This window comes from Balaenoptera physalus, assembly GCF_965194825.1.
Source record: "Balaenoptera physalus genome assembly, chromosome: 16".
NCBI lineage: Eukaryota > Metazoa > Chordata > Mammalia > Artiodactyla > Balaenopteridae > Balaenoptera > Balaenoptera physalus.
In genome coordinates this window covers 36988978-36997244 of record NC_138898.1, presented here as the reverse complement: position 1 = coordinate 36997244, position 8267 = coordinate 36988978, and the positions used below count along the sequence as shown (strand labels likewise).

At 38.6% G+C, this 8267-nt stretch overlaps 1 protein-coding gene across 1 annotated transcript in view; it reads left to right on the top strand.

The window, feature by feature from the left end:
• Window positions 1-4003: 4003 nt before the first annotated feature.
• Window positions 4004-8267, top strand: part of HAO1 (hydroxyacid oxidase 1) — a 91865-nt gene continuing 87601 nt past the window's right edge. The window contains exon 1 of the mRNA XM_082428234.1: window positions 4004-8267. This exon is cut by the window's right edge and continues 26009 nt beyond it. The gene's annotated coding sequence lies outside the window, so the exon portion shown is untranslated.

Below are 8267 nucleotides of genomic sequence, written 5' to 3'. Positions count from 1 at the left end.
TTCATACCCTTGACTCCTCCATAGATGGGAGCCAGCTGTGGGCAAAGCCATATGGTTATACTGTGGCATCAAGTCCTTTGACCCTCCTTCAGAGCCTTTATTCTACTGACTCTGGAAAAGTGTTACCTCCTAACAGAGCAAACTGCCCTATTAATTGGCATAAAATAGGGCTATTTTTTTCTTCTATGCCTTTAAACACATATAAATAGTATTGGCATTTGTTTTAAAAGTGCATGCCTGCTCTCGTGCTATAGCAGAAAGACAACCCCCTCACCCCCTCCATCCTGTGAGTACAACACAATCCTAGTGACAGGTTAAAGTAGTGGCCTCAAGAAACAGTTAAGCCCATGATTATTCCTGAGTTCTCCCATGGGAGAAACTGCCTCATTCAAGATATGCAAACAAAATAGTGATTTAGGGGCAAGCCCAAGTTAAGAGAGATTTTAGTGTACATTGTTCCTAAAAGGGTTAAATTTAAATTGTTGTCCTTTAGCAGGCTAATGATGTGAATCTCCAAGGAAGAGTTGAGTTTAGCATTTCTGAAACTTATTTGACAACTGATATTGAGGGAACAGAAAATTTGAAAACTCTCCCACCACAGAAACTAGAAATGTTGGCTAAAATACAACTGACATCTTTTAAAGGCAAAGCTAACTACAAAAGAAAGAAAAATTCACAGGGGCCAAAAATCATGAAGTAAATAAACGTGACCTGGTACTGGGACTGCCCCAGTGGGAGTGATGGTGGTGGGGGTGATGGTGGTGGTGGAAGCTGCTGTCCTAGGTAACCAGAGGGTGTGTGTTTTTTTGACCACGCAGTTACAGGGTACCATGTCTTGACTATAGCAAGGTGGGAAGTTGGAATCAAAACTGCATAAAATTCCCAGCCACATCCTCAGTGAAATGAAAAATCTGTTCACTAGCACGTGGGGAAAGCTTATCTGTCTTGGCCTGGTCTGTGTGTTGAAAACAGTAGTCTTCCCTGGGAAATCATAACCACAGGCCTGACCTTTACAAACTGAAGTTTGAATTTACACAAGCTTCATAGTCTCAAAAGGCCCCAAATCAAGAAATTCTCATAAAAAGTGGCTCAGGAGGGTATACTAGCAAAAGTGAGCACAAAACTAAGTACTATTGAAAACACCATCAACCTGGCATAAAGATTCCCATAGATAAAGCCCACTTAAGATGAACTCACAATTCAAAATTACAAAATACACAAGAAAACTATTCATCAGACAGCAGGATTCGATTTGCCCTAATCCTTGAGATAATAATATCAGATAAAAACTTCAAACTTTTAAAAATTATTAAAAAGATAGAAGGAATATAAAACACAAAAGGAGGGCATTTTTTTCCCCTTAGAATAATGTTTTAGATTCATCCATGCTGCATGTATCAGCAGTTCAATCCTTTTTATTGGTGTGTAGACTTCATTGTATGAATATACAACACATTGTTTATTTTTCTGTTAATAGACATGCAGAGTATTTCTAGCTCTTGGCTGGTTCATGTTATCTTCTGAGTATGACACATTCCTGAACTACTTTACTAATAATCTGTGGTAGAAATATTGGAATGAATGTTAGAAATATATTCCTAAGGATTTTCCAAGATTTGTTCTTATGTCATCAAAAAGCAATGTATTTCACCCTCGCAGGGAGCAGATGCTTGAGAAAACAGATACTGGAGCAAGTCTTCCTGGGGGTGAACCATTTGCCAGTGGTGTGAACTTGAGCAAGTTATCTAACTTCTCTGTGCCTCATCTTTCCAGTGGGCATAGTAAGGGACTTCCACATCCATTAATGACATTCTAGACAATTCTAACCAACCCTCCTAATGAGGACAACTAGAAAAGCTGCTTTTTATATATACATGTATATATATGTATATATATTGATATTTATGTATATAAATGTTAAAATGGTAATATATTACAAATTTTACATACACACACACATCTTGCTTAAAGGCATCAGAGTTTATAAGATAATGAAGGATTACCAAGTCAGGGGAGATGGAAAGGTCAGGAATGTGATCCTGGTGTTAGGGTCAGCTTTTCTACTGAGGGCACTTGCTATTTCTAGAAGTGGAGGTGGTGAATGTAGTGAAAGGCTGAGTGATGTTTCTGAGAACTTTGTCTCATTGAGGAGACAAGGATTGGCTAAGGATGGGATGGCCTGTGAAACCCCCTGGTTTGGATTAGATCTCTGAAAGGGCTCATGCTAGGGATGAGGATGAACCAGAAGTAGGCACAACCTTGGTCTATCCAGTTCCTGAAAGCAGGTTGAGGTGATCCTGGAAGTAAATGCAGATGCTGGGAGGAAGAAGTTGGTAATAACTGGGTTCTTAAGTTGGGTGGTGGATTCTCTTACATTTGTCACTTTGCTATGAGGTAGGATTTCATGGTTTAAATAAATCCTGGGACTAACATAGCCCTGTCTTTGTGGATTATTGAATTCAAAGGACCATAATCTAGCAATCAAAAGTAAATATTGATTTTCTTATATTCCTTTCCTTTTCTGCCTCCTTTAGTCCCCAAAGCGATCAACCCCCTTCCCCGAGCCAGCACTATTCACTCCTTTTATTCTGTAATCTATTCCTGAAAAATTCTCTCTGGTGTCCCCAGTGTGAACATTCACCGGTCTCTCTCCGCCTCCATTTTCCTCTCACCTACTACCTCTCCATTTTTACCCTTTCTGGAGACAGACCCTTTCTCCACAGATCCTTTCTGATATAGATACCCTATCTCACCTCCTAAGTTTCTTTCACTGTACAGTTAAGCCACAGAGCTCCAGGAAAGTAGTAAATACAAAAATGACATTGCCAGAATTCTCTTTGATTGGGAGGGGAGATGGGGGAGAGGCCATGAATGCCCATATGTCAAAAGTAACTGCGCCTATTACACTTTCCATCTGCTACCCCCCAAATTCTCTAGTTTATTCCAGGCAGATCGAAATCCCTGTCAGGGGTCTCTGTCAGGAGAAACTATCAGGCTCAGCAGCTTCTGCCAAAATTCACTGTTGTCCTTTCCAGAAACTTTGGAAGCAGAGAATGGGAAAATGCACTAATGGAGTTTCTAGAAATATATCAGATTTAGTAAATAATACCCCTGCCTCCCCAGAGAATCTCAAGCCCTCTGCTCCAGTCCCTGTTCCTCAAATAAGGAAAGATGATTCATCTGAAAAGGCCCCTCGAGGTGGAGGCCACCACTAGACTCCCCTCTTCTCCAAGGCAGACGGGGACAGTGGCCACGCCCAGCCTTCTAGGTCCAACCACACAGGCTGAGGGTGAGCCCTGCATGGACTCACCCTTGCAGGTTTTTTTCAAATCTCCACTCATCATAGGAAAACCACCTGCACAGGAAGCGAATTAGAGCCCAACCTGCAAGAAGAGCTGTCTTTTGGGGTCCCTGATTGGGATTTGGGTCCTATTAATGACCCCCTGGGGAGACTTCAATAAGAGGGAATATCCCTGCTGTAATTTCCAGTTCCCTAGATGTGCTCAAGGCCTCTGACATGAACCCCATTAGGTGATGATCCTGAAGGCCATTAATATCCATTCTTTATCCTCCTCAGCCTAGGTCTACTTCACCAATAGTGAGAATTCATGAGGGTCTTGCTTCAGGGTTAACATCCAGAAAATCGTGTCTCCCTCACCTAATTGCACCAACAAGTAGGTTTGCCAAGCCTCATTCCATCACCCCTGGCAGATGGTCCACCTTGGGAATTCTTTCCTCCACTTACTTCTCATGGGCACGTCCTCTCAAAGCCATCCGTAACATTAATGGCAGCTTTTCTAGCTTTAACTTCATAAATCACCCCTGGTGGAGGATGTTAGATGCTAGCATCTAGTTATTTCTGTGTCTGTGCATCTTTGTATCATTTTGGTGGAATGGTCAAATCACAACTCAAGTTTTTTTATTTGACCCTTCCTTGGCATGGTATTTCCCACAGATTTCTCAGGTTTCTGGGAGCTATTATTTTTTTTTTTTTTTTTTTTTGGGAGCTATTATTTTGTTTTGGTGGTTCCAATGTCTGCTTGAAGTCGACTTCCATGACAGCAGACAGATCCCCCTGGAATAAATATGTTCACCACCAGTGGAGCAAGGCAGCATATTTTGTGTGTTCCAAGCAGGATTGACATAGGCCTTCTTTCTCTGTTGAGAAGGGAATACAATTCCTTAAGAAGTTAAGTGGCCATTGAAGCTGTCTTAAAACAAATGTCCAGTTTGCAATTTCACAAGAGAAGTTTTCCTTTTAAAGACAATCTCAATTTCATTCATTATATTTGCTTCATAAATCTGATTTCCAAATTGGAAGTACTTTTCCTTCTTCCTCTCTCAATTACAGTTTCCATTTCAGCAAAGCCTCAACCACATTGCTCTGGGTTTCTAGAATTATTTCAAGAACCCACGCCTCAGTTCCCACTTTATTTCATTGTTCCAAGAGTCTGGCCTTCATACCAAAATGCACTGTTGACTCAGGTGATAATTTAATTCAAAGCACAGTTGAATGTCAAATCACAAATCCAAAGACTTGGAGATTCACTCCCAAAGTGTAACCCATCTAAATTTAGTGAGTCTACATGGTTCAGTATTTCCAGCCAACACAGCTCAACCCAGGAACATGAATAATTAATTTTATCTCTGGAAAAGTACTAAGGAGAGTCCAATTCATTATCCAGACTAAGAGTTCTCAAAAGCTCCAACTCATTTCTTTTATTCTTCTACCATCTCATATGAGGGTGCATGGGCTACCCTTCAACCTCAACCTCTTTCTAATGTTCCATTCTTTTCCCCACAAAAGTTCCCCTGGACTCTTTTTGCATAAGCTCTTGATTTTCCCTCCTCCTTCCATGTCTCATTTTTTCCTGATTTCATAAATAAACTTCACTCTTTTCTTCTAAAAATCTTTTTATCTTTTATTTTCTTTTGTTCCCCCCCTTTCCACTGATTGCTCTGAATTTGTGTAATAAAGTCTAGGGGGTAGAAGAAGGACAAAGGAAGAAATGAGAGACAGCTATGTTATTGCCTTCTGGGGGAAATCATCAAATACTCATAGGTTAATATACTATCCCTGTCACATTACAAGGAAATAACAATAAATTACAGCTGATATAATTTGTTGCCTCTCTGGACCATATTTTTGCCCATCACCTTCCTCCCTGCTCCCATCTTTTTTCTCTCTCTTTGACACCTTGAGCATTCAGCCTAAAACTAGAAATAAAACAATAGTTCTTCCTTCCCCAACATTTACTTATAGCAAATTTCACATCTGAGTGAAAAATGTTACAGTGAGTTCCCAAGTTGGTGATATTAATTCCAGTCAGTGTTTTCTGTTTACCTGGAAGTAAATTAGCCTTGAGGGTGTAGAAAAAGAAAATCTCACACCTCCTGCTCCGGCATAAGAAGAATTTTCCCTCTGCCTTTCCTTCCTTCCATGGCTCCACCATAAATTCCCAACAAAGAGTGTACAATGATCACAGCAAGATCCTTTTTGACCCACCTCCTAGAGAAATGGAAATAAAAACAAAAGTAAAAAAATGGGACCTAATGAAACTTAAAAGCTTTTGCACAGCAAAAGAAACCATAAACAAGACGAAAAGACAACCCTCAGAGTGGGAGAAAATATTTGCAAATGAAGCAACTGACAAAGGATTAATCTCCAAATTTTACAAGCAACTCATGCCGTTCAATATCAAAAAAATAAACAACCCAATCCAAAAATGGGCAAAAGACCTAAATAGACATTCCTCCAAAGAAGATATACAGATTGCTAACAAACACATGAAAAAATGCTCAACATCATTAATCATTAGAGAAATGCAAATCAAAACTACAATGAGATATCATCTCACACCATTCAGAATGGCCATCATCAAAAAATCTACAAACAATAAATGCTGGAGAGGGTGTGGAGAAAAGGAAACCCTCTTGCACTGTTGGTGGGAATGTAAATTGATACAGCCACTAAGGAGAACAGTATGGAGGTTCCTTAAAAAACTAAAAGTAGAACTACCATATGACCGAGCAATCCCACTACTGGGCATATACCCTGAGAAAACCATAATTCAAAAAGAGTCATGTACCAAATGTTCATTGCAGCTCTATTTACAATAGCCAGGACATGGAAGCAACCTAAGTGTCCATCAACAGATGAATGGATAAAGAAGATGTGGCACATATATACAATGGAATATTACTCAGCCATAAAAAGGAATGAAACTGAGTTATTTGTAGTGAGGTGGATGGACCTAGAGACTGTCATACAGAGTGAAGTAAGTCAGAAAGAGAAAAACAAATACCATATGCTAACACATATATATGGAATCTAAAAAAAAAAAAAAAAAGAAAATGGTCAGAAGAACCTAGGGGCAAGATGGGAATAAAGATGCAGACCTACTAGAGAATGGACTTGAGGATACGAGGAGGGGGAAGTGTAAGCTGGGACAAAGTGAGAGAGTGACATGGACATATATACACTACCAAACGTAACATAGATAGCTAGTGGGAAGCAGCCGCATAGCACAGGGAGATCAGCTTTTGTGCTTTGTGACCACTTAGAGGGGTGGGATAGGGAGGTGGGAGGGAGGGAGATGTAAGAGGGAAGAGATATGGGGACATAGGTATATGTACAACTGAGTCACTTTGTTATAAAGCAGAAACTGACACACCATTGTAAAGCAATTATACTCTAATAAAGATGTTAAGAAATAAAAAGAATAAAATAAAATAAAATAATTTAAATTAAAAAAAAAAGAAAAAAGAGTGTGCAATGGCTGATGATGCTTGTTTGTTTGCTTTTCTGTATGGAATTTAATTTTATATGTAAAACTGTCTCCAGAGGGTTATACAGGTCCTCTCAGCATTACACCATTGGCAACCCAAGGAAACAGTCTCTTCATCAAAGAAAGCATCATTAATTAGTTCTCTTTAGAAAAATAGCTAATGCCAATAGGAAATTAGATAGAATTTATTGTAAAAGTCTGCAAAAATATGGGCTTATTTTTCAGAAAAACAACTTACCTAGTTTAGGAAAAATTCAATAAAGACTTCTTTTCTTGGTGTAACTCAGTGAACCCAGAAAGATGGGGATTTCTTGTAAAAGTTTCTAAAACATACATTGCTGCATTATTTGAAAAAAGGAAAACACTTAGACTGAAAGATTGAGATGTGTTTCAATTTGCAGTAACAGCCATGAAATAGTAATTTGTGAAGCCTTCTCAAATCTGATTCCTGAACCAACTCAAGTATTTTCAGAAACAAACTTAAGATGCACAGATATATTACATATGTGGCATAACAATTTTAAAATCCTCAAAAATGTTCTCATAATTTACTTTTGGATTTGAAACTATTATCTTTTTAATGATGAAAAAGTAATCCTTTGAACTTTTCTGTTATAAAATCCAATTATATTTTACTCTCTTACAATTTTCTGGAAGTTTAATACCTATTGTGAATACTGTCTTTGAAATATGATTTGTGAGAATTCTGAGTGTAACCTGAGAGATTTTAATTAGATGTCTATACAACCCATGGTTCTATAGAAGCAGGCTGTGAGGTGGTATAAGCACTATCTTCAGAATCAGAAACTTTAGTGTCTAGCCTGACTCACTCACTACTTGAGTGATACTGTGCCAATCACTTAACATTTCTGGGGGAGAATCCAGACTGTCTGCACAACTTATTATCTATATGAACATTATTGTATTATTCCATTGTCTTCATCAATTTAACTTTATTATTCCTGGAAACACTTACACAGGACTTTAAAAGTTACAGATAACTTTTAAATAAGGTATTTCCAGAAGCTTTCTAAAAGGCCCAGCGTACTCTTCAACAGAAGGCATCAAATGGTAGTTTACAAGTCTTTTCCACTTACTGTGTTCACTGATCCTAAACTATTGTTTCCTGATCCTTACCCAGTCCTAACCAAGCCTGTCCTTACTTGTGAGAAAAACAAAACAAGCAAAAATTAAAAAAACATAAACCTTAAAGGAGACTTGCAAATTTCAATCTATATCACAATTTTGTCTCTCCCTCTCTGAGATGTTTCTGGAGTGTTGAGGTAGTGCTCATCTCTCTGCCTTACCAGAGTGAGCAATAAAATCAGCTTTGTCTTAACAACAGGCTGTTTTAGTGATGCTCTGGAGAGCCAGCACAGGACATAGGTCTCAGCATTTTTGACTTATTAAATGATAATTTTGGACTATATCAGAGGTTCTCAACTATGGCTTTATACTAGAATAACTTGACTTAAATAT